At 45.2% G+C, this 27799-nt stretch overlaps 1 long non-coding RNA gene across 1 annotated transcript; it reads right to left on the reverse strand.

Moving 5' to 3' along the window:
- LOC115567126 (uncharacterized) lies at positions 1-25667 on the reverse strand. Its single transcript, XR_003981142.1, has 5 exons — positions 25205-25667; positions 11851-11911; positions 2614-2876; positions 1403-1472; positions 1-939 (listed from the first exon to the last, which is right to left on the reverse strand). It is a non-coding gene; the product is annotated as an uncharacterized LOC115567126 (long non-coding RNA).
- Positions 25668-27799: the final 2132 nt, after the last annotated feature.

A 27799-nucleotide genomic window follows, 5' to 3' on the forward strand; every position in this document is an offset into this window, starting at 1 on the left:
CCCCATATTTTATTGACATTCAAAGGTTAAAAAAACAGCAACATTTCCAGTACAAAATACAGAAACATGTATGCGATATACAAACAACTCTGGTTTTTGAAGGTGACATAAATGACGGGGTCACAACCCTTGGCTGTCTTCCTATTGGCCCCCCATAGAGGACTATAACACAAAGCCAGCCAATAGGGTTGGCCCCCTGAGAGTGTGTGTGTGTGTGCTGCAGGAGGAGGGGTCTTCTTCTTCTTCTTCTCCTTCTTCTTGTTGTCCAACATGACAGGTCTTGATCATGACATGACAGGTAAATAGCCAGTTGGAGACTGAGATACATTCGACGTGACATCGTAATCGTCTGAGAGTTTTTCTTGCACTGAAAAAAGAATGGCGAGACAGGCAAGACATCATATATTTTCTGGGGAGTATAATGTTTGTGATGTTATATTTCTCTTCACAAAATGCTCCTCTTGTTCCGGGACGTTGAAACTGAATGCAGCCCTGTTCCCGAGGACCTCACCTGTGACCTGCTTTGACCTCACAGGTTAAGGGTCTCAGGGACAGAGGGGCATACTGTGAAACTAAAATACACAGGGAGGGTGGAATTGCTCAGCAATTACTTCTATTTAACCAACAAAAAAATCTGTAATTACACGTAGAGAAGGAAAACGCTGAGGAGAATCATTTTTAAAAGGAAAAACCGCAGAGTCGCTGCACCGAGACAAAGACATGACCTCATCTGACATTTGGATTCTGCGGCACCGGCCGCTCTCTCCCGGTTTGCTGCAGAACAGAAGCAAAACTGATCAGTTCAATTAACACGTTTTCATCACCACACATTTCCCGACATTTCATCCATGCTAATCTTTTACCTCACAGTGCAGCAGTGAAAGGAGTAAGGTAACATTTTTCAACAGCAGGTCTCAAATAATCTCAGCATTGCAGCAGCTGGAGGTGGAGGAGACAATTCATTTAGGAGAAACAATTAATTTCAGACTGTTGTTAAATGTCATGGGCATTCTGAACATGATTTATTGAGCTGGCACCCACAAATTACAGAGTCTAATAGCTGCTCAGTGAGCTCAGTGAGCTGAGAGGGCTTTAAAAATCTGCTCCATGAGTGTGCAGAATTACTGTCTGGAACAAAAGTTAAACGTCAAAGAAAGGAAGATTTATCTTATGCTCTTCAGCCGACCTCTTCTACTTAGTGTTGGATACATAAATAGCAGACTCTGTAATTTAAATCGTAACTTAAGTGCCACAGAAAGGGACATTTATATTCACAGGAATGACTTTTCATTGTATAAGGAAATACATGTCAGTACGCGTCTCAATGAATTTCCAGGGATATACAGTCAAAATGTTTTTTTATTATCGTTTTATCAGTCCAACATTGTGTCTTATGACTTACCTGGACGGATGACACTACATTTCGATGATCTGAAGACAGGACGAGGAGGGCGTATGAGGCGTGAATCCATCTGTAAAGGAAGAAAAACGATTACATTTATAATCCGTCACAATGTAACAATATCAAACTGTCTTCGTTATAAATCCGTATATATTAATGTACAATCTTCTGACTGAAAGGAAATTCATTGCGTAGAAATATAAAAAGCCGATGCCACCCACTGGTAGACAGACAGAATGACACACACTGACTGGGGGAAGACTGAAAATGTTCGCATGCTGTGGAAAAAACAGGAATTTGCACATTTCCTTCCAGGGGAGCTTGTTTTAATCAGGTGAAACACCTCAGTGTCGATGTGAAAAAAGGTGCAAAGTGCCTGCGTCACCACCTGCACCACACTGAACTGCATTAATGCACATTATCTTTTACCCACAGGTTGACTACAGGAGCTACAGGCCTCAAGATTTTTTGGAATACAGAGTTGTGATGTTGAGATCATCTCAGTTAAAACTGCATGTGACAGTCATGACCAGCGGGAATAACAGATGTTTGTTACAACTTCACCTGGGAATAAATTATGGATTTGTCTGCAGCAGATTCTTTTCTAGGTTTGTTTAAAGGACTGTCATTCACGCCAGCGTCAATAAAAAACTGAATTAATGATGATAACTATGGAAATGTCTGTGTTGAAACACCTTCACGGTAATTGCAGCAAATGCACATTGTACAACGCTGCCAGTCATAATATTTGAATTCCTCGACAGCTGCTAATTTAAATAATTCACCTGGCTGATGCACACAAAAAGGATGGTAATGAGGTGAATTTCAGTCGTGCCTTTTCATCTGAGGTTTACAAACGAGGCGTTGAAGGAAAAAGTGGGAATTAAAAGAAGGTGCAAATCAAACATAAAACGCAGACATGACCTGTCGACAGCACGCAGCCCCAGACACTAAGTCAGAGGCTTTATGGCTCGTGTGCAAGCACAGACAAAATGTCATGTTCCTACTACAAATGTATATATATATAAACATATATACATACATGTATATATACAGCCACAGGAGTGCACACATGCATAAACATGACTGGAATCAGTGATGAAAAAGTTTCAGATAAAAAAAAAAAGCACGCTAGATCTGCATGAAAAAATAAATGTACAAATCCTAAATCTACATCATCTTGTGAATGAAAAAGGAATAAAGACAATCACCTCACGGCCAGCCTCCTCTTTTCTTTTTCTTCCCGGTCAGAGTGAGTCTCTGTTGCCTCTCGACTCCCCCCTCTGTCTCTCTCTCTGTCTCTCTCTCTCTCGCTCTCTCTGATGGTCTGTGCTGGGGCCAGACAGAGAGCCCAGCGGCAGGTAGGTTACAGACAATAGTATTGATTCCATTATTCTGCCTACCTGCCTGACTAACATCCACACAGCTCCTCACCTTTTGTCTCTGCAGGGCTGCCGTCACCAAACGCACACAGCTGCAAACAAGAGAAAAATAAAGAAAGAGAGAGAGAGAGAGAGAGAGAGAGAGAGAGAGAGAGAGAGAGAGAGAGAGAGAAAAAGCTTGCTTACTTGTGCATTCACGTGCCTGCTTACACACCAAACCTCCCGGGTGCACATGCTATCCAACACCTACAGACGAAACACACACACACTCACACTCATTCACCCTCTGCACTGCATTCACGGTCTCTAATCGTCTCTCTCTGCTTTCATTCCACCTCAGATTCTCTCCCTCCTTTACACACTCCAGCCGTCATCCTTCCATCTCCCTCTTTTCCCCTCTCACGTTTTTTTTTTCCCCGAGCCTCGCGTCTCTGCTAGCTCAGTAACCCCCTCGCACCACCAGCACACACACATACATACACTCGAGTCTGTGTGTGAACGTGTGAGAGATGGAAATAGAGAGAGAGAGAGTGGGAGAGTAAGAGTGCAGCGAGTGCATGGGTGTGTGTGTGTGTGTGTGTGTGTGTGAGAGAGGAGGGAGACGGTGAGGGTGGCGGTGAGGGAGGGAGGCAAGGGGGGAGGGAGGGAGGGAGGGAGGAAGGGGGTGGCAGAGAGGCTAGCAGAAAAGTGGGGATGGAGGGGGAGGGTCAGAATCTCTAATAGGATGAGAATGGAGAGAAAATATGAAGCCCTGGAGTCTCATGAACCTGAGGGGCTGACATTACCGCCTCCTCCTATGTGTACAGCAATCATACCGTCATCAAATTGATTACAGGATTTACGGTGTTGCTCCAACACAACTGTAAATTGCAGCCGGAGTGACGGGAGACGCAGTAAATAAAGCTTCGCCAATTAAAAAAGAAGGTGTCTCGATCATACAGCGTGACATCAGACAGTGCAGAGATGGCGTCTGTTTAAGCACGACGAGATAATGAGAAAATACGCCACGCTTTGTGGTACGTGCGTAAACAAAGAGACTGCAACAGTTTTCCGCATGTTTAATATCCTGTGACACTTTCATTTCTCTGGCATTTTGTTTTAATACTTCAGTGTCTGAAGGCAGTTTGATTCTAATATTTGTGCGACTCTCCGCGAGGACAGAGACTTGCAGTCGTGTTTGTTGGATAACAGGATCACACGGCCCTCAGGGAAATTCAGAAATGAAAGTAAATCTAATTTGGGCCCACTGATTGGCTGTCTGTTCAGTGAGACGGAGCATAAACACCACACTTGATGTGTAAGCATCGTTAATGGCCCTAAAGTGTTCTGACCGCGTTGTAGGACAGAGAGTATCACTGAGGTGTCGCACATTAAGAGCAAATGAGGGTGAAGTGACGAGGAAAGCACGTTACGTTTGGCCTGTGATAACACCTTTACTGATGGATAGCTACTTACCAGTGCGGCTAATTGAGAAAACACAAGGACAAATAAGGAATAAAGAACTGACAAGCTGCAGTCAGCATCATGGGATTCGAGTGAGACAAACTTGCCTTCACCTTCCTCCGGAAGCCTTTCAGATGAAGCCTCTGTTTCATAATATGCAAGACGAGCATCCAACCTTTTGGAAAATGTAGGTTAGAATAAAAAAAAAACACTACGCTATACATTCATAACACCTCATGAATATTCATCACGTACCCACACTGCCTATGGACGACTCTGTGTCACTCGAGCAGCAGGTATTCGAGACACATTCTCTGCACAGCTGAATTTATTTCCTGCTTTGATCCCATTCTCTCTAACTGTCTTATGCACAGCCCCCAATGCTCTACAGGCTCTTCACATCCTCCTCCGTATCTGCAATCATACTGTAATGCCATGCCACCTAAATTTGCATAGAAACAACATGCTGAATGTGTTTACACTATCCTCTGTGATACTGCGTGTTCGGCACCATCTCTTTGCACTCACTGTGGGTTCCTGTGCGATGTGTGCTTGCGCAGCACATATACCCTATCTGATCCCGCATTAATGTCGCCGAGACGAATTCCTGTACGTCTACAACGCATAGATTCTGACTGTGAACTTATTATAGAGTGAAGGAGTCGCCATTTGTTTTCTTCTCGCCAGAAAAAAACACTAAGAATTAGAGCACCGCTTCCAACACATTGGCTATCTGGATGCCGATTTGGCCTAAAAAATCGGAGAAAAAGCAGCTTCTGCTCACACAGTGTCCAAACCTGAGGGACAAATGCAGAATGTCACAGACAGGTGTGTGTGTGTGTGTGTGTGTGTGTGTGTGTGTGTGTGCGCCTGTGGCTGCACTCTGCAGTGCCACTGAGAGACAAAGCACTGGGAGTGCTTCGCAGGGATGACATCATCAGTCTGGGATGGTGTCTGCCATGTCTGTCTCAGGATCGGGATGCTCTAGTTCTCCGTTGCGTCCCGAGAGATCAGAGACAGCATCTTTTTTGGCTTCACAATCCTCCACATCACACCTGTTTAGTTTATGTTCCCACGGGGGAAAACCAATTTTTTATTTCGCTTCGAGGAACCCATGATGCTTTAGATCGGGAGAGGTTTACTTGCAGGTCCAACTGTGAAAGACACGTTCAGGAGGAACATATGTGTGTGAGGCTATGTTCGTATGAAAAAAATCTGCTCACATATATGCGGCATCTGCCACTGTTAAAGAATGAGCCAGCCAACTGGTCACTGGTATAAACAATCTATACTATGAGCGGGAGATTGCTCATTGTGCACCATCCTTGCCCTGCACACCTTGCAACTGTCAGATGTTCAGCTGTCTCTCCTGGCAGGAGAGCAGCGTCGTGTGGCGGATGATAAAGAATGGTCCGACTGACAGTGCCGAATCAGCACAATTCTGATGTATGCCCCCTTCTTTTTTTTTTTTCTTTTCCAGGAGGGGAGGAGAGGCTGCTATAACGCACTGCAGATGGCTGCTGTCTCAAACCCACCGGTCTGACATACTGAGGGGAAGGGAGGCGGGGGAGGGGGGGGAGGAGGTGGAGGAGGGAGGAGGTTGTGGGGGTAATGAATCTGGAGAAATGATTGTGATGGTGTGGATGCAGAGCAGCGCACAAACATATAAGTATTAGCGGCGCGTGTGTGAAAAGTGCACCAGGCAAATAAAGCTCCTCTACCTGTTGTCGCACAGTAACACACTGATCTCATGAATTGCTGCCAAGCACAGCAGGGAGTCCACGATTTCCACGCCGAGGCTGTGTATAATGTATGTATAATGACTCGCGTAATTTGCATGTATGATATGTTGTACGGTGTTTCATTAGGGGGTTGCATTAAAATTAGGAGGGTAACAGAGAGGTCAAAAAAGGTGACAGTTATCTAATTTTTCTTTCTGATGAAGGGATGGTATAGTCTCAACTGTTTCTGGAGTGCAGGGAGAGGATCTTTCAACTTTTTCTCATCTCAATGCCATTATTACCCCACTTTTAAAAAAAAAGAATCATCAATTTGTCTGTTCGGCTGTATGCCGAGGAATTCAATCCTGTCTCAATAACAGGGCTGCAGCAGTGTTTTTGGTAACACTTCACATTAGAGAACATATTATTCATTAACGTGCTGCTTATTAGCATGCATATAAGTAATATATCAGCTCTGTATTAGTCATTATAAAGCTCCGTGAACATATTCTGCAACTACTCTGCCATCAACTGAGAGTTTCCCCTTCATCACATCCTAATTATTGCTGACTGTTTGTGGGTAAGGAATTGTTATAGTTGTACACGAATCATGATCTTGAAGGTGCACTATGTAAGAACTGGCTTACTGTTAAATTTCTACTGAAAACAAATGGGGGGCAGTGTATCACCAGAATAAAACTGTTATTAATTGTAGCTAACTTTAGCTAGTTAGCTCAGTTAGCTGAGCAGCTAGCAGTCCAGTCTAGCTCAGATTACCGAGGGAGTGTTGCTCAGTGAGCACAGGAGCCGTGGACCAGGATGAACCGGGACCAGTCAGTTAGCATGCTAACTTCAGTATATATCGTTACAACAGAAAAATAACAAATGATAAGGTCAAACCTGTAATTTCTTCACATACTGTTGTTCATTTTAGCAATTTTTTTAATGTTATCAACTAAAATTGTTTCATATTGCATCTTTAAAATGCTAGTAGGTGCCTTAAAAGGTGGTTGTACCACTTTTATTAACACTTTATGAATACAGTCTATTGTAAAGTAACAAAACACAAAACTACAAGTTTTAATAGCGTCAAAAATAATCTGAATGAAGTCTTTTGACACTAATGGTTAATATGTAATAGATTACGGTAATATACCTAATTTTTAAGTGTAATGGAGCGGCAAGATTTTTTAATTAAAAAACAAAGTACTGTCTCATGTTGAGCAGCAGACAGGAAGGTCCTGCTCTCTGGGCGTTCACATGTGGAATATAGAGCTATTTAACACCCATTTAAATACAAATATATAACTTACAGCAACTTCAATTTTAAAAAGAAGATATTAAATAATAAATCCAGGCCACTTTCAAGAGTAATAACTTTTGTACAGTCCCTTAACTGACCACTAAGTATGATCGTGGAGAGGGATGGAGGTTCAGAATCCTCTCCACTGCAGTAGAAACTACTGATTGCCAGCTTATGACCGACAACCTGTCAAACAGCAGGTGTTCCTCTTGACAAATATGTCCCGACGCTACAAATATTGCACACAAAATGACACACAGGCTCACACGGGGGCAGTCAGGACTTTGCCCGAAGGGCAGAGCAGCTAAGAGGAATCGCAGCTGCAAAAGGACGAGTCATGTCATTAACCACTAGGAGATCCTACGGCGAGTAACAACATACTTACCTTCTCTGCTGGGGGCACATTAGACGTGGCAAGAAGTGACTCCGCAGGGAAAGCTAGAAGGTTGTACAGTTATCTCCGTGCTGTTTATTATGCGAAACCATACAACCAACTACCTCACGCTGCAGAGCACAGACTGTAGAGCTGCTCTCCAGACAGGATCTTCACCAGCAAGATGGAGGTGTCTATGTACATACTCTACTGTACGTATACACACCTGCCTGGCTCCTGTCTGCCAGGCAGCCAATTACCTTCTACCGCACTTGTTTTCTCGAGTTTTAAGAGTGAGACTCAATGGGAGTTCACCCCTTTTGTTCCTTTTGTTGTCTTGTGTGCATGCTTCGTTGTTCTTCAAGAATGATTTCATGCTGTTTTTTTTCTCTTTAGTCTCGCATGCGGGCAAAAGAATTTTTGATTCTCTGATACGACAGAATATCGCCCTTTTCCACTGAGCTGAGTTGGTGGTGTGTGTCAATTTGTGCATGACGATACGGTAGACAGTATTGATTGATTTGGAGGAAACGAAGGGTTTGAATTACATGGTTTTACCTCTGAAAAGACGCATGCCTTACAATTAGGGGTCCCGGAGATGCACCTTTACTAAGTGGTACAGTGGCCATGATGCCACAGGACTGGCTGCAGCAGTGGGGGAGCTCAGGTGTAAGGGTGCACACAAAGGCCTGGAGGTAACTTATGTAGAGCAGGGAAATAAGCAGACACTCAGTGGTGCAGATTGATGCCAGTGGAGGACAAAGACGAGGCAGCTGGGACAAATTATGAGACGAACGTTGTGTATTTGACAAAACTGTTGCTCTGTAAATCCATTTCCACAAGTCTCATGCAGGCGTGAGTACTACAAAGGTTTCATTTCCAATGTTCATTCATAGTATTTCCATTCATTTGTGAGTAGTTGTTGCCCTCTACTGGTGACTGTGTGAACTCCCTCACTCCTCTCTATTCTGTTCTCTCAATGCCACCAGACTGCACCAGAGCTGCATTGCAAAACTCTCAACATGCCGTGTATGAGCAATAAAGGTTTGGCTGTTCTAGCATTGTTACATACACAATCACGCACCCTGGAGAGCGATGACTTAAATTTATATATTTTCCGCTCCTAAACATTTAACAATCTGCAGCTATTATCGAGCCCAACTCATTAATAAAGCATATTGTTGATATTCACACACACACTGCAGCATTTCATCCAGATCAGCTGTCTGATTGTACTCGAGCTGGCAGCTTTTCACGGGAGTTTAACGCCATCTGCCATAACAGTGTCATCACCGTTAAGTCTGCTGTCAGCTGTGATATCTAAATCTGGTTCTGCTCCACTGTCAAAATGGAATTTCCTTCACGTCACACAGACACAGGCAAGAAAAAACATTTCTTAAGTAAAAACTTTTTTTCGATCTGTGAATCTTCTCCGTCGGAGTCGTAAATGTGGCACGCCACAGCACCACGTCTGCTGGCACAACGTTGCATTCCAACAGCTACGAGGCAGGAGTGTGACATGCTATGCGAATGCCGTTTTGAAGAGAGAAAACATGAATATAGATTCACGAATCAAAATGCAGATGATATAAAAATATTCTGGGTCTGCAAGACTGACAAAGCAGAGCCGTACGTGGGAGCTCTGCATGAAAACACTGCTTGGCATGTGGGATTTCATGTGGGAATCCATCTTCCAACAGAGAAGCAGAAAAAGGAGTTACAGGCCGCACCTATCTTTTTCAGCAGACCTCGTGCTGAACTGTGCGTGGATTAACAATGTCCGTGAGGAAACCCAGACACAGAGAAGACGAAGAAACTAAATAGCTAGTCTCGGAGCCCGTTAGCCAATCAGGCAACATGCTGGCGTGACCGTAAAAATGTTGCCAGGTGAATTTGTTTCCTATTTCCTCCTCCTCCTCCTCCTTTCTTTTTCGGTATGTGTTTGGAGTCCTAATCCTCCTCCGTCTGCCGCTCCCAGTCCCTTTTCACTCTCCTGTCCCAAAGTGCACCCCCTCCTCCTCCACCTCTTCTCCTCCCTCTCGTCACTCACTCAACCTTTTCTCTGTTTGAGCCCTCATGGGTCCCCATTTCCCGCCTCTTACCCTTTTAACCACCCTCTGTCTTCGTATACCCCTCCTACCTCCTCTATCCTCAAATGCCGGCCGGCCCTTTTTTTCATCCCCGCCACAACCTCCTCTACTTTATAACCCGCATCTGCAATATTTTCACAGTCAAATCACGCAGAAATGCAGTGTAATTGTGCCAATGTCAGCTATCCCTCTCCCTCCCTCTCTCTCCCTCCCTCTCTCTCTCTCTCTCTCTGTCTCTCTTGCTCGCTCCACCTTTAAGCCGGCCTGCCCGAGTGTCTGAGCGGTGAAAGACTACTCCACTATAAAAAACGTCTGGGCTGATTCATAAATCTCACTTCAACTTTAATGTTCCTCTCATACTTGAGCATCATCCACGTACAGTGCCACAGTTTGGGATATCATTCAAGGTGTTTGAGGACTAAATGGCACGCAAAGCACTCACATAGCTCACTTTTAAATTCTTTTTTTTTTTTTTTTACTGGGTGTGATGAAACAAACATGATGCAACTCAGAGGAAACGGAACGGATGATGATTTTGTGCCAAATGCTCTCCAGTTTCCATTCAAAATGTCTGTGAATCACCTCCGCCACAGCCTCTCGTTAAAGCAACGCGTACAACAGCTCTGAATGTTGCAGCGTTTGTGATTTTTAAGAGCAACACTCCGATCTGCTAAAATATGCGTGTGTGTGTGTTTTGTGTTTTTTTGTTTCCCAGGTGAGAGCAACTCTCTTTCTGTCCCACACTAATCTGCCTCGGTTAACGCCGGCCTTGTATACCACGTCGGCAAAATGAATGTTGCCATGGGAACCTTTTGCCTGGCAACCCCAACAGCCTGGCAACTAGCCAAACTGTTGCTATGGCACAGCTGTCAATCTACTGGGATTGGTGTGTGGCGAAGCTCCTCCCTTACAAAGTTTCCAATCAAAATCACGAAGAAGGAATTTATGTTAGGTGGAGGTGTGTGTGTGTGTGTGTGTGTGTGTGTTGGTGTGGGTAAGAAAATAAAAAATAGGTTGCCATGTTATATCACCAAATTAAACTGCATAGAGGCAGTGGCATCCTACTTCGAAATGCATCTAATTCGAGACATAAATTAGTTTTGGCTAAATCTTCGGACGCTAAAACATCCAGACAGCTGGAGTATCACACTGGCATGATAATTATTTCATATCTACAGAAACTGCGTGCAAGCACTATTCAGATCTTTCAATAAACATAATTTGATAACTTTTAATTACCTCCTGAGATATTTTCTGCCAAATAATTCAATAATCCACTTTAGATAAAAGGCCTAAGCTTCTTATAGTTATCCCAATCTATTTCACTCGAGGGTTTAAATTAGACAACAGATATTTGTGTGTGTGTGTGTGTGTGTGGGCTAGTCCTTTGGCTCACAGCCTTTGTAAAAGTCACTTGAGATACAGAGATAATGAATGAATTTTGTGAACGAAGACAACCAAGCTTCTTCACTGACTTTACTAACTGCAAAAATGAAGAAAAAGGCTGAATGTTATTATAACAGAGTCAAGCCGTCAAATACTTTGCTCTTTTGCTCAAACAATAAAACTAAGTGTTTAACAAGAAGAGGAATGTTTAATAACCGCTGATGGATTGTTGATTCATGTTTAGACGCATTTTTTGTTTTCACAGACTGCCAGATAAATGTTGGAAGACTAGAAATACCATGTCAACTCATGTTGTGTTGAAGTGGAGCTGTCTCAGACACAACAGTTCATAAAGACCCAGTATTGCAACATCGAGCAGAAGTCTTGGACACAAGCTTTGCTTCTGTTTCTGAACTGAGGTGTTGGATATAGATCTGTTGAAAATGTACTTGATCATAAATCCTAAATCAGTCAGTGAAGGTTTTGTTAAGTCATTCTCTGTGTTAGAGGGCATGCATAAGAAGCAACAAAGATCCTTCTCAGTGTGACTAGAGTCCTGTATGACTGATCTATAAAAGTCCTGATAAATAGTGTGGATTTTTCCCTCCGTGACATTGTGGAACATCATTGGTTTCCAAGAGTTTAAATCATTAGAATAAATGTCAGTATTTAAAATGTGGATAGGAAGAAGAAGTCATGGATGAAACATGTAGTGATAAGTGAAATGTGAAACATACAAAACATCATTACCTTGAGATTACTCCCTCGTCAAGGTATGCCAGGTGTTCCTCAGACATGAAGCAGAGGCCCACTGAAACACACACAGAAAAAGACACACACCCACGCACACACACACACACAGAGGTCAGTGGGAGACAGGCCGGCCTCGTGAATAGAAAGACTGTTTAACCAAGAGGTCACAGGTTCAATCTCTGCAACAGCTGAAGTGTCACCGGACAAGACCATGAAAAGCTACCGACTTACTCATGAGCTGCTCTGTTGAACTGTATCAGCTGCAAACACACACACACACACACACACACACACACACACACACACACACACACACACACAGTTATTTTGTAGTAACTGGAAAAGAATTGTGTTTAATAATAATCCTGCTGTATTTTAATCTTTAAATCTTAGAGTCACTGAGGCAGCGTCTAATCTACAAATTATTCACACACACATGACACAGGGCAGGATTTCCGCTCTTGATGTGGGCTCCTTAATGAATGGTAAATGTCAGTATTTGGTTAAAAGAAATGTAAAATATGTCAGAAAAGCATGCACCATTGCCTCTATTAAATACATGAACTGAAAGACTCAAACAGTGGCCGTCCAGATTAGACGATTAATTATCATCATGTTAGAAAACAACATAAGAGAGGAATCAATGTCTAACTTTTGTAATGGTTTTGACAAAGAGAACAGGATGACTAATTCACGCTGCAGAGTAAATTACATGATAATTAGCCTCATTTAAAAAGCTGCACTCACTGCCTAAATGTTTAAATGGATGCTGCCATTAATAAATGTTTGGAAATTTACCTCATTATCCCAACATGATCTACACGAAGCTTATTGTGAACACTTAATGTTTACTATGGGGATCATAACTCGTTTAGACGCTCATACTTGAGTGTTTTAGGGCTCGGCAGTATCAGGGAAGGACATTAATGTAACCTAAAATCTGTTTATGGCTTATTCTTTCTGTCTGATTCAACATTTGAGGCTGTTTAAACCTAGATATCTGAAAGCCATCTCAGCGCACACATGCGTTCTGCAGTGTGGACAAAGCAATGCACCAGCTTGGAGTGCTAAGCCTCCTGCTCCGGTTTGATAAATATAACTTCAAAAGAAGCAGCCAAACAGCTTTAGCTGGCCGACTGCACAATGAGCATAATAACTCCCCACCCCCTGGGAGCTCCAGCCTAGTTCATTTACCCTTGCAAAGCGCTGCCATGTCTGTATGTGCACATGTGTCTTTGTTTCACGGCGAGCCTCTCGGAGGCTCCCCACCTTCTGCTCTGTACAAAGCGGATGTATAGAGGAACCTTTTGGACCTCATTTTTTACAGAGGAAATGCAACCCCCCTCCCTCTCCTCCCTTCTGTTTGCCCCTCACATGTAATGCCTGATTGACCACAGCACCCCTTAAAGAGGTCAAAGGGCAGACAAAACAGTCTGGTGTCATGGCAACCTGTGTGCCACCAACCAGAATGGTAAGGGGGAAGCAGGGGGGTCCAATGAGCTGTCAGTTAAAGCTCTAAGAATGCTGCCTTGTGTTTGGGCTAATGTGCGTACAACATGCAACCACAAATACACACACACACACACACACACACACACACACACACACACACACACACACAAACACACACACACAATGCACCTGCACTATGAAAAGAAGCCTCCTAATTTGCACTCCAGAATAATCAAGGCAAATCCCCGCACGCAATGCAGTTAAGTGTAGTACCTATCAGAGTATCGGATGGTGTGCACGCCGACGTGTGTTGCTGCCTGCACGAGGGCGCGCTTGCGAGTGTGTGCTGTTGGTGAGACACTCCTGTGTAAGAGGTTCTTTGTGACCGCTCGATGCAGTGGCAGTGTTTACGTGATGGGGGGAGGGGGGCTAACGGATAAATGGGAAGCAAATGCATTCAGATCAATACTAAGCTGAGAGCGGGTGAGCAGGGTTGAGAGGAGAGAGTGGAAGGTGGTGAGTAGAGAGGGAGGGGCCACAGAGGGACTGATTAATCATTCCTGTATTGTTATTGACTTACTGTTAAAGGGGGTGAGTCAGACTCTGAATTATGTGTTTGTGCGCATACTTGTGTTTGTGTGTGGATTTCCTTGGTTGTGTGTGTGTGTGTTTGTGTGTGTGTGTGTTGTACGGTGCTCATTGGGAGCACAAAGTCATCAATTACAGCCCTACACTTCCCAAAGGTTTTGGCACTGTGGCTGGTTTAGTCGTGCTCTGACTACCTTGTTCATTCCTAGCGTGTAGCTACAACTTTTAGGCAGTTGGTTTGCATATTCAGCACAATAACCGTGAAGGGTTTAATTATTCACGTTTTGTAAAAAGAGCTAATATGCCGTTCCATTTTGAACAGGAACAGGGAAGCGAAGGAGGCGAACAGGAAATCCCCTGTGAGGAGTTAATGAGGAGCTGACGACTGAACAGACACAACAGAGAAGGAGGGAGGGAGGGAGGCTGTGAGAGGTGGAGGAGGGGAAACGCTGCCCTGACATCTGACCTTCTGGCTTTGACCTTGTTCGTTGTCTGAGAGGTTAGAGAGTGGACACACCTGAGCACACTGCCCACGTGTGAGCACAGACGCACACACACACACACACACACACACACACACATGTACATACAATATCGTTTTAAAAGATCTCCAACCAAACAGCCCACTATACTCTGCCGGATCCACACCAAACACCGTAATTAAATACATAAAATTGACATAATTAGTTAACAATTATAACAGCATGACACCAATGTCAGATGTTGCCAGAGGCGGTGTTTTCCTCTAATTGCGACCCTTTTAAAAACAGCAACTTGTCAGGGGACGGAGGGCTGAGCTAACTGAATGAAACCCCCATTCAGTGTGTTACCTTGAACTTGAACAATGAGTCTGGTGTTTTGTGCTGGGGCCACTTCCTGACCTTTCCATCCCTCTGTGGAAGCAACCAACCGCAGCCTCTCCTTTCATCTTACAGATGTGACCCTGACGACCCACGCTGACCAAAGAACAGCCGGCAACGGCAGGTTTTACATCTACTACTGACTTTAGAGTCTTTGACTTGTAAAAGGTTGCTTTTACGCACTGATGTGTAAAGTTTACAGACCATTGCCTCACTTAAAACTAGTTACACTTGCCATTAAACTGACGCATATTTATTAGTTAGGAGACGTCGAGGTGACTGATGGTGCCCTGAACCACGAGGTTCAGTTCTAATGATTCACTGAGCAGACAGACAATGAACACAAATGATTCCTCCTCCTCCCCTTCATCTTCCTCTTTCTTCCTCTCCTCCCTCAGATGCTCTCTCTCTTGCTTTTTCACCCACGTGTCTCTACCTCACAGACGGCCTGTTTCTTTATGCCTTCATCTTTTCTTTCCCCCTCTGTCTTCACACCGTACCCAACTCTCCTCCTCTCTGTCTGGCACCAGAGAGCTGGCACACTCGAGGGTGTCGTTGTGTGACGCGGGCAGCTGACACCTCCGACGCCACTGCAGAGCATGTGTATCACCGCAAAGCATAATGGAGAGCCTTGTGAATGCCACCAATATGCTGCCAGAGGAGACGTAGTGACACCTCAAACCAAATGATTTTCAAAATGACATACCATTTTGAGGCTACAGCTAATGTTTAGTCATTACGATAGTCAAAGCTTGAAAAAAAAATGCAAATATTTATTCAAAGAGGATTTTAAAGTTACTTGTTTTGTCTGACAAACAGTACGAGAGCCAGTTCAATTTACAATAACAGAAAAGAAAAAACTAAATTTTGAGAGGTCGACACCCGCAAATATTTGGAAAATGCACTTGATGAATGACTTACATGATCATTTGAATATATATGAATCAGTGTGTAGGATTTAGTGGCCTCTTGCAGTAAGGTTGCAGGTACAACCAACTGAACACCCCTCATCTCACCCTCCCTTGCAAAAAACACAAAAGGCCGTCTCTATAGCCCGTGTTTTGTTAATCTGTTCTAAGCTGCTGTAGAACTATGGCGATGCAACATGGCAAACTTTGTGGAAGATGACCTGCTTCTTTAGTAGATAAAAGAAGGCTCAATCACATGTACCAAAAAAATGAGCGATTTCTATTCAGGTGACCATACACTGATGAAAAGATAACTATGAATATTCTTATACATATTTATGAATCATGAATCAATCCTCCTAAATCCTATGTATCGCTGTATTAGCTTTTTTTTCCCTTAAATGAGACTTAAATGAGAAAATCACCACCTTTCTTATGTCTTTATGCTAGAAATGAAGCTGCACTTAGCTGTTAGCTTAGCACAAACAACCTTTAAGATACCAAAATTAACCTGCCAGCACATTCAAAGCTCACGGATGAGCTAAGAGAGTACTGGTTGACTGATTGTGTTCCTTTGGAGAGACAGTCTTTGTGGTAACCTAATCGCCTGCTGGCTCTAGCGTCAAATCAAACGGTAAAGTAATAGGGTGGTATCAATCTTCACATCTTACTCTCAAAAATAAAGCAAATTAGGGTATTTCACAACAGCTTCCTCCTAAAACCCAGTAATACCTTAGCATTTTTTGTTCCCTGATTCCCTTCCAGCGTTGGGTTTTTCTTAATGGGTTTATCTTTAGAGATTTTTATGTTTTGTTCTACGATATCAAACTTGTCAGTGAATACCCTAAGTTTGAATTAAAGAGCTTTTACCTGTCTTAAAAATGGTGGTTGCTAACAGGTGGCTAAATGAGACTACAGAGGCTGTCAAGGACATCAAACGTCATCACACTGAACACTGAGACTCATTTAGTCACTATGTCCATCTTTACAGACTCTAGCTGCAAACTATTCTAACTCCTTACAACTTTTAGATTGATCAACTTTTTGTACAGTGAGTACAGAATATTGTAGTAAGAAGTGGTGGTGACGTTGAAGTCATGCTACTGTTATGTAGCGTTACGTTCGTTTATAGCTTTAACATTAACTTTTCACTTCAATGCCTCAAAAATCATAAAAAGTTTTGTTTTTTAATCTATGAAGATTATCTTGCTGAACAAAATGTTTAAGTGTCATTACCCTATTTCCATGCAGAGCTTTCTTTCTGCAATAACCCAAAATCCAATATAACATAGGCTTTTTGTTGAGGGAAACAGCACCACTAACTTCCATGTTACTCTACAAAAATACGTCATCCCTGCAGCCGTCTATTCAGATGTTCATTTTTCTTCAGTTTCAGATTTAAAATATATTTTCACGCAGTTGGGTTTTCTGTCTCTGTGATTCTTGTCCTGATTTTACCTCAGCAAGTAACAATCATAATACCTGATATGACGCTGTGTGGGTTGGTAGAGACTAGTTCCTGGTCCGCAGTTGAACCACCTCATGAGAGGATATGAATAGACAATGCCTGATGACATCAACAAAGCCCATTCCTTGGGAACCTGCTCCATAAATCATACATGACTGACATGCTGAAGAGGACACAAGGCCAGCAGTAGGAAGCACTGTGCTCGAATTATCGCACTCACACACACAGTTTCACTACAGTATCTCTCGCTTTCTACCCAACCCCCAACTCCTGCGGCTCCTCAGATGTCTGTGAGACATCTAAAGAGCCCGAGAAGAGAGGGGAGATGGTGAGGATCAAACCTTGAGACTGAACATGGAAGAAAAAGAGCGAGATAGCAGTAGGAACGTGGTGACAAAGATGGAGATCAAATACGAGACGGATGCGGTTGCTGGAGGAGACAGACATAAGGGAAGGGGAGAAAAGAGAGGATTGAGATAGTTTGGCGAGGTAAGAGGCAACGCTGAGACCTACTAATGCAGAACTAAGGAATTCTCACTGCTGACTCCAAACACATTCCTACAGCCTGCAAATATTAACCCCCACCTCACCACCTCTGCCTCCGTCTGAATGCACAAGGCAGCCACCTGGCTTCTGCATGAGGAAACTATTCATTGATATTAACTCGCTTACTGGAAGAAATTCGAACAGGGAGGTTGAAGGAAGGATATTCGACCTGGGAAAGCTACACTCCACACATGGTCATCACCGAATGCTAACGAGGGGTAATTTGCAGTCCCATACCCAGAAATCATGTAACACCATGTAAGCAAACCTCAGCACAGTCCAACCATTTCTTTATCTTGAACGATACCAGAGGGTAAAGAAAAGCCAAACATCCAAGCAGACGTAAATAGAGCTCTGTCTGTCTGTCTGAGAAAAAAAATGGGATTTGCTCCTAAATCTTCTTCATCAGTCTATTGTGGAGGCAAAGAGGGAGGATTTATGGGTCTATTGTAGACAGACCTGAACTGCAAGATATAGACTCAAATGCAGATATTTACATAAAAAAATATATACTTGCTGTGGCTGTAGGCTATATCTGTGACTGCATTTTTGAATATATTTATTACGTTTTTAGATTCATTCGGAGACCTTTCTTTGCCTTTATAAACGTATCTGACTTTATGTTCTAACACTGGCACATCTACAGCGCTATTGATTTATGTGTCCATCCATCCATCCATTTTCATCCGCTTATCCGGGGCCGGGTCGCGGGGGCAGCTGCCTGAGCAGGGACACCCAGACCTCCCTCTCCCCGGATACTGCCTCCAGCTCTTCCGGGAGGACCCCAAGGCGTTCCCAGGCCAGCTGGGCGACATAGTCACACCAGCGTGTCCTGGGTCTTCCTCGGGGCCTCCTCCCGGAGGGACATGCCAGGAACACCTCCCGAGGGAGGCGTCCCGGGGGCATCCGAAACAGATGCCCGAGCCACCTCAGCTGGCTCCTCTCGATGTGGAGGAGCAGCGGCTCTACTCTGAGCTCCTCCCGGGTGACAGAGCTCTTCACCCTATCTCTAAGGGAGCGCCCTGCCACCCTGCGGAGGAAACTCATTTCGGCCGCTTGTATCCGGGATCTTATTCTTTCGGTCATGACCCAAAGTTCATGGCCATAGGTGAGGGTCGGAACGTAGATTGACTGGTAAATCGAGAGCTTCGCCTTTCGGCTCAGCTCTCTCTTCACCACGACGGACCGATACAAAGACCGCATTACTGCGGCCGCTGCACCGATCCGTCTGTCAATCTCACGCTCCATCCTTCCCTCACTCGTGAACAAGACCCCAAGATACTTAAACTCCTCCACTTGAGGCAGGAACTCTCCTCCCACCTGGAGGGAGCAGGCCACCTTTTTCCGGTCGAGAACCATGGCCTCGGATTTGGAGGTGCTGATTCTCATCCCAGCCGCTTCGCACTCGGCTGCAAACCGCTCCAGGACATGCTGGAGGTCCCGGCTCGAAGGAGCCAACAAGACCACATCATCCGCGAAAAGCAGAGATGAGATCCATTGGCTCCCGAACCAGATCCCCTCCGGCCCGTGGCTGCGCCTAGAAATTCTGTCCATAAAAGTAATGAACAGAACCGGTGACAAAGGGCAGCCCTGCCGGAGTCCAACATGTACTGGGAACAGGTCTGACTTACTGCCGGCAATGCGAACCAAGCTCCTGCTCCGGCAGTACAGGGACCGTACGGCCCTTAACAGAGGGCCCCCGACCCCGTACTCCCGGAGCACCCCCCACAGTATGCCACGAGGGACACGGTCGAATGCCTTCTCCAAGTCCACAAAACACATGTGGACTGGTTGGGCAAACTCCCATGAACCCTCGAGCACCCTGCGGAGGGTATAGAGCTGGTCCAGTGTTCCACGGCCAGGACGGAAACCGCATTGTTCCTCCTGGATCCGAGGTTCGACTATCGGCCGAATTCTCCTCTCCAGTACCCTGGAATAGACTTTCCCTGGGAGGCTGAGGAGTGTGATCCCCCGATAGTTGGAACACACCCTCCGGTCCCCCTTTTTAAATAGGGGGACCACCACCCCGGTCTGCCAGTCCAGAGGCACTGTCCCCGACTGCCACGCGATGCTGCAGAGACGTGTCAGCCAAGACAGCCCCACAACATCCAGAGACTTGAGGTACTCAGGGCGGATCTCATCCACCCCCGGTGCTTTGCCACTGAGGAGCTTACGGACTACCTCAGTGACTTCGGCCTGGGTGATGGATGGGTCAACCTCTGAGTCCCCAGCCTCTGCTTCCTCTATGGAAGGCGTGTCAGCGGGATTGAGGAGATCCTCGAAGTATTCCTTCCACCGCCCGACGATGTCCCCAGTCGAGGTCAACAGCTCCCCACCTCCACTGTAAACAGTGTTGGTGGAGGACTGCTTCCCCCTCCTGAGGCGCCGGATGGTTTGCCAGAATTTCTTCGAGGCCGACCGGTAGTCCTCCTCCATGGCCTCCCCGAACTCTTCCCAGACCCGAGTTTTTGCTTCCGAGACTGCCCGTGCTGCCGCACGCTTGGCCTGCCGGTACCCGTCAGCTGCCTCAGGAGTCCCCCGGGCCAGCCAGGCCCGGTAGGACTCCTTCTTCAGCTTGACAGCAACCCTTACTTCCGGGGTCCACCACCGGGTTCGGGGATTGCCGCCGCGACAGGCACCGGAGACCTTACGGCCACAGCTCCGGACAGCCGCGTCAACAATGGAGGTGGAGAACATGGTCCATTCGGACTCAATGTCCCCAGCCTCCCTCGGGATCTGGTCAAAGCTCTCCCGGAGGTGGGAGTTAAAGATCTCCCTGGCAGAGGGTTCTGCCAGACGTTCCCAGCAGACCCTCACGATACGTTTGGGTCTGCCAGGTCTGTCCAGCTTCCTCCCCCGCCAGCGGATCCAACTCACCACCAGGTGGTGATCAGTTGACAGCTCAGCCCCTCTCTTCACCCGAGTGTCCAAGACATACGGCCGGAGGTCAGATGACACGACCACAAAGTCGATCATTGATCTCCGGCCTAGGGTGTCCTGGTGCCACGTGCACATATGGACACCCTTATGCTTGAACATGGTGTTTGTTATGGACAAACTGTGACTAGCACAGAAGTCCAATAACAAAGCACCACTCGGGTTCAGATCGGGGAGGCCGTTCCTCCCAATCACACCCCTCCAGGTAACACTGTCATCGCCCACGTGGGCGTTGAAGTCCCCCAGGAGAACGACGGAGTCCCCGGTTGGAGCACTCTCCAGTACCCCTCCCAGGGACTCCAAGAAGGCCGGGTACTCTGCACCGCTGTTCGGCCCATAAGCCGAGACAACGGTGAGAGCCCTATCCCCGACCCGAAGGCGCAGGGAAACGACCCTCTCGTTCACCGGGGAGAACTCCAACACATGGCGGCTGAGCTGGGGGGCTATAAGCAAGCCCACACCAGCTCGCCGCCTCTCGCCGCGGGCAACTCCAGAGTAGAAGAGAGTCCAGCCTCTCTCAAGGAGTTGGGTTCCAGAGCCCAGGCTGTGCGTGGAGGTGAGCCCGACTATTTCTAGCCGGTACCGCTCAACCTCCCGCACCAGCTCAGGCTCTTTCCCCCCCAGTGAGGTGACATTCCATGTCCCCATGGCTAGAGTCACCATCCGGGGATTGGGCCGCCGGGGCCCCCGCCCACGACCGCCACCCATATCCCTCTGCACCGGCCCCGTCTGAACCCTCCCGCGAGTGGTGAGCCCACGGGAGGGCGGGCCCACGTTGCTCGTTCGGGCTGCGCCCGGCCGGGTCCCGTGGGCAGAGACCCGGCCACCAGGCGCTCGCCTGCGAGCCCCAACCCCAGGCCTGGCTCCAGGGTGGGGCCCCGGTGACGCCGATCCGGGCGACGTGCACGTCCTTGGTCTTGTTTTATTCATCAGGGGCGAGTGAACCGATCTTAGTCTGACCCGTCACCTAGGACCTGTTTGCCTTGGGAGACCCTACCAGGGGCATTAAGCCCCGGACAACATAGCTCCTAGGATCATTCGGGTGCTCAAACCCCTCCACCACGATAAGGTGCCGGTTCAAGGAGGAGGATTGTTGTGTGTTGTCCTTAATAGTACATTCAATTAAATTCATTTTGGTCACAGGGTATGGAAAGTGAGAGGGGGATGGCTTGCAACAAAAGTTCTTGACCAGATTTGAACCAAGGACAGTTTATGTGGTACATCTCTTAGCCCCAAGGCTTTTATTATTGATGGTAACTGTACACACAATGGATCCTTATCCAAAGAATATATAATTATTCATTTTGTAATTTTGTATTATATTATTCATCTAAAAACATGTTAATAAAGTTGGTCAAGGCAGAGCTGATTTGATAGCGTTATATTTTACAAGATAATAAGTACATTTAGCTGTCAGATAAATCTAGTGGAGGAAAAAGTACAACATTTCAAAATGTATACAATTTTCCACCTCAAAAGAGACAGAAACTTCTGCAGTAATTAACTATCTTGCTCTACGTAGACAACATCGCCCAATAACTGACAGTAATGCCAAGACAGGCACCTGCTGCAACTGGAACAAAGCACAAGAACTTCACGTCAGCCGGGGATTCAAACTGGTGAAACATTATCAGCACTGCGCTTATAAAATAGGAGCCCTACGAGTATCCAGATGGAGCTCTCTCAGCTCTAGCCCCATTTCAGCCCCATGTTCTAGAGAAAGCAGACAAACACTGATGCAACTAGAACACTGAGTCCGGGGGGAATAGCTCTCACTCAGACCGTGAGAGAGCGTTAGTACATCCACAGCGGTCACATGGTGCAGCGCTCTCTCTCTCCCTCTCTCTCTCCACGCCGGGCCCTGCTGCCTGTTGTGTGTGGCCCTCTTCCCATCCCTTTCACACAAGAGCTACATAATTGATAGCGAAGGGCGAGTTATGTTTTTATAAAGTGAAATACGTCCATCAATGGCTTTCTCTGCACTCTAAAGTTTAGTTGTGCCGGGATCAGTAAGTGGTGGCCTCAAGTAAAAGAGGTTTTAAATAACTAGCGCATTCATTGTCAGTACAATAAACCAAGGTAATCAATTATTTCTGCCAAAGTATTCAGCAATGTCATAAAGAGGCGGCGCTTTGGAACTGCAGTGATTGCCTCGACTGCTCATATAATTTAAATGTTATGATACGATGGTTAGCCCTAACCCTTTATGCCACAATTTCAAATAACTTACAGTCACAGATTAAATCATCCAAAAAATGAGTGGTCAGAGCTATGTGCAAATTATCTCCTCAACAAGCGTCTGAACACGTAACAGAAAACCATGTAGCCGAGGTCTTAATGCTTTAACAGCACAAAACTGAACATCAACATCAAATGGTTCAATACCACAGTGGCACATTGAGCTCCCTGCAGGATAACATTAGACCACTCACTAATTCAGACCATCGGGGCCAGTGTGACCTACAGAAATAATTTCTTTAGCAAAAGTGTCCACATTCACTGGTGCTGATTCCTCAAACGTGAATATTTGCTGTTTTTTATGATGGTAAATAAAAAAAAAATTTTGGACTCAAAATTGTGACTTTGGCTTTTTCCCTGTGCTCTAATATCGATTGATTGATTAAGAAAACTGTTGAGCGCATACCTTGGCAACCTAGCAACTAGCCCAACCTAGTCCAATATGAGATAAAAAAACATTTGAATCCAGTAGTTTAGGATTTTTATCTGGATCTGCATCAAACTGTATCAAAATACGGCTGATTATTTTGTCATCCATTGAGAAGTGAACAAAAATATCCTATCTGACAATGTTAAAGAAATTGAAAAATAAATCCTGGATCCTAAGGGGAGTTAATGGGGTCTACTTTGGGCAGAGACCCATCCTCCATCCATGTTTCGTGGAAACCTGTTCGATAGTTCTTGTGGTAATCCTGCTCACAAGCCAACAAACAGACACGGGTGAAAACATAACCTTGGTAATACTGAGCAAATCAATGTATAATGAAAACAGTCAAAGCACCATGAGCATATTAGCTGTGATGGAAACTGTTAAATTTGTTTCTTTTGGCCAAGACCTTGAAAATATAAGTATGTATATATATATGTATGTATGTATGTATGTATGTATGTATGTATGTATATATATGTATGTATGTATGTATGTATGTATGTATGTATGTATATATATATGTATGTATATATACATATATATATATATACACACACACACACACACACACACTTATAGTATATTCGGTACTTGTGCTTTATTTGCTATTTCATATATTTCAGTCCACTGTGACTGAGGAGAATAAGCTCCTCCTGAATAGCTGAAGTACTTGAATTTCACAGGTCAACATGATTTCATTATACTTTCATCTTTCAACTCCAAGCAGAAGTTTAAATGAGCCCAATGAGCAACTTCTACTGAAGACAAATATACGTGCTTCACTGTCGTCCGCAGCTAGCTAGCCGGCCTTTGCTAAACCCCGTCTATGGGTGCAAACCATCAACCACTCATCAAGGTCGGCTGCCTCAGACTTCACTTCCAGTGTTAAGCCTCGAGTTAAACCTGCATTCAGACAACTATTAAGACTACCATCATTCCCGCAGACACCACCAATCAACTGATCAGGGAAAATGTTTTTCTGCCCTCTTCCAAATGGCGCACCCTGGCAGAGAGACAACGGGGGTGTCATTATGAGTTGGTTCCAGTTAGGGGGGTACCGAGAGCTTGTACCATTCTCCATAGAGATGGACAAGGTTTTGAGAGCATGGATAGATTCAGAAAGGACATGTGGGGGCAGGTCCTCGAGCACACAGGCAGGAGACAACAGTAACTTGTCGATATTAAACAATGGAGGCGAGGCTGAGAGCAAACAGGATGGCGAGGATGAGTTGAGAGCTGCATGGGCACAAAGCATTGAGGCAACCAGAGCAGTAAGTTAGGTGTTAGTGGACACTGAGAGACACACAGATGAGCTTCAGTCATGTGTAACAGGGACACATACTGAGAGGACAAACAAACAGCAAGGGGAAGTCGAGGGTGGGACGTGTCAATTCCAGAGCAGGGAGGATGATGGCCAAATAATTCAAATACTTTTGAACAGTTGCATATCGACTGAAACATAAGAGCTAAAACTACGTCGAAAACAATCGCTGTTCTACACCTAAGTAAAGATTTACAAAGACACTGATCGACAATAATGGAACGAGAGTGAGTGCCCCGACCCCGTTCTTCCTTCTCCTTCGTCTTCATAATTGGGCCCCAAAACCACCCCGAGTCTTTGACTGACTCTGAGCTCAATTCCGGGCGAGACTTTCAGTATACATTTGTACAGGAGATTAAAAGCATGGCTGGATTGTGGGGGAAGCGTGGAGACAGGCAGAAATGTTCCAGTGGGAGTGGGAGGAAGGAAAATGACTTTAGGTACACAAACTAACAGAGACCATAGCGAGCTGAAACACAGAAATCAAGACGGGATAGACAGCAAAAACAAGAAAAGACTGGAACAACGTGTGACATGATAACCTTTCTTAATATAAGAGTATAAAGCTTAAGCTGGAAAGGTCAGCCCCCTTTTTTCTTTTACCTTTTCCCGCGTTTCTTTCCCCGATTCCAAGTTGATTCCTCCTCTGTCCCCTCTTCCTCACTCTCGAGTTAGTGCCTTCCCTCTTGACTTGCAGCCTTGCATCTCTATTTCACTCGAGTCTCGTCACATTTTTATCCGCTGTTGCCTCATCTCTCCTTCCTCAGACACCATTGCTCTTATCTTCACCCCTCCACGCAAGGGACTTTGAAGGGAAAACATGCCCTCATGGACAAAGGATATGAACGCCGTGAGGAAAAGTACGGGATTAGTACTTTTTGTTTTTTTGCTCAAAGCGTTGTGCTAGAGCTGTGCAGAACCGGTTCCACTGTACGCCGTGCAGAGAGCTGAGAAAACGGAGAACGCAAGAGTGCAAGAGAAGGAGGGAGAAGGGAGAAGGCATCAGTCATCGTGTGTGTGTATCTGTGTGTGTGTGTGTGTGTGTGTGTGCGTCTGTGTGTGTATGTGTGAGTGTGAGTGTGCATGCATGCAGGGTAGGAATGAAGGAGAGGAGAGAGGGAGGGACAGAGATTGAAAGAAAGGAAGGTGGGAGGGAATAGGAGTATACGTGGAGAGAGGAAAAGGGGAGGAGACATTTTTTCTCCGTTTTCCTGTTCACATTTTTTTAAACTGCCCCCCCTCCTCCTCCCCATTTTTGTGTGAAATGATCCCTCTAGTGTCTCCGTGTACACAACCGCCTTGTCAATAGGTCATTATTCTGCCTTTCCACAACTGTTTTCCCCTTGTCATATTCCCCTTTGTTGAAGCCAGCTGTGTCTTTAAGCCTGTGCACTTGAACTCTGAGAGTGCTTTTCCTTCTCTGTGTACTTCCCCTCCGCTGGCCCCCCAGCACACAGGAAAGAGACACAGCTTGCAGGAGAGAGAGAGAGAGAGAGAGAGAGAGAGAGAGAGAGAGAGAGAGAGAGAGAGAGAGAGCAAAAGAGAGAGAGAGAGAGAGAGAGAGAGAGAGGACAGAGGGGCAAAAAGGGGCAGAGAGAGAAATGCAGATGGGGGATGGGAAAGGTTTGTAAATGGTGGCTCAAGGCTTTGGACGACTTGAAAATCAGTTCAAGAAACAAAGAAGATGTACGACGTCCAAAACACGTAAAAATATTTTAATCCGAGCACAAGTTTCTCTCCTTTTTTTTCACCCTTGTCGAAGACTGAACGTACTGAATATTAAAAGGAATGGGTTTGATACGTTTTGTTGGGAAAGGTGAGAGAACAGACGGGTGGTGAAATATTGATTCCCCGTATAAATTATGCCCGCATGTTTGTAACATCATGAAAGCGTGCAGTCGAGAAAAAGTGCAAGGTTAAGGTCGGACCATTAAGCAGAGCCTCGCATAGCTGCACCAAATCTCCATGGCAACTGCTGACATACAGGTGAAATGTTTCATAATAAGACAACTCGTCTGTGTTGTGGGTCACAAAGTAGACTTCTATACCAGCTTATGCTTTTATGTGTTGGTCTGTTTTTTTCGCTGTATGAAAAAGAAAGTGAGTGGGCAGTCCACTCACCTTGACTGATTTAATTGTTGAGACAGCAGAGGGGGAGACAGAGGGGAGTCAGGAGCTCTGGCAGGATTCGATCGCAGGCCAGCGGGGGCACGCGGTAAACCGAACCACCCGACGCCTCTCAAAGCACAGACTTGCATATGTTAAATTGTTCTATATTATACAAGCAGTCCCTGAGCATTTATGTATGCGGTGCCAGAGTCTGCACAGTGGACCCGGGGCTCAGAAACGTGTCATGTAACTGGAGTGCATTTTATAACTTTAAGGCAAAAGATTTGAACAGCACCACCACCAACAACAAAAATAGAGTAACAGAGAGAAAGAAAAAGAAAAGTCCATGTAATGCTTTATGAGAAATAGGCCCATAGTTTTTAAATATTTTCCAATACATTTCCTGGAACTATGCAGGGTCTTCACAGCGATCACACAAAAATAAAAACAAAGAGAGTTCAATTAACGCTTCCCATTTAGTTACTAGCACAACCAGGACAGTCTTTAATTATACAGACCATAACGTTTCTGCAAACAACAGATACAATACATTTGCGCATTTTATGTGTCATATGAACATTTCTGCCACATGTGTCCGATCAGGTTCAGATTACATATATATGAGTTGACTTTCACGCAAGCAGGAGAAGAGGCTGGTAAAAACCCCTGCTTGAGACACTGTTTCAACATTTGATAAGCAAAACAACTGGATATTTTAATGAGGCAAACCATAGGGACATTGTCCGGTCGTATTAGTGCCAGTAAAACCACATGTTTTCGACGAGACGTTAGGATAAGCGACCACTGCTCAATACGGCCTTTGACTGTTTGTAAGTGCTAAACCACTGGATATTTTAAAACATGAAACCACTTTTTTACGACACCTTCAAACATTTGCAAACGTGAAACTACTGGATACATTTGACAAGACGTAGGGATACAGCTGCCAATCGCTAAACCACTGGATTTTTTTTTAATGACAAACCACTTCTCAAGAAGCATTCCAACAATTCTACATGCATAACCACAGGATATATTTGATGAAATTATGGGCTTATAACTGGGTATAATAAACTAGATGTTGGGACA

Source organism: Sparus aurata, chromosome 17 (assembly GCF_900880675.1).
Source record: "Sparus aurata chromosome 17, fSpaAur1.1, whole genome shotgun sequence".
NCBI lineage: Eukaryota > Metazoa > Chordata > Actinopteri > Spariformes > Sparidae > Sparus > Sparus aurata.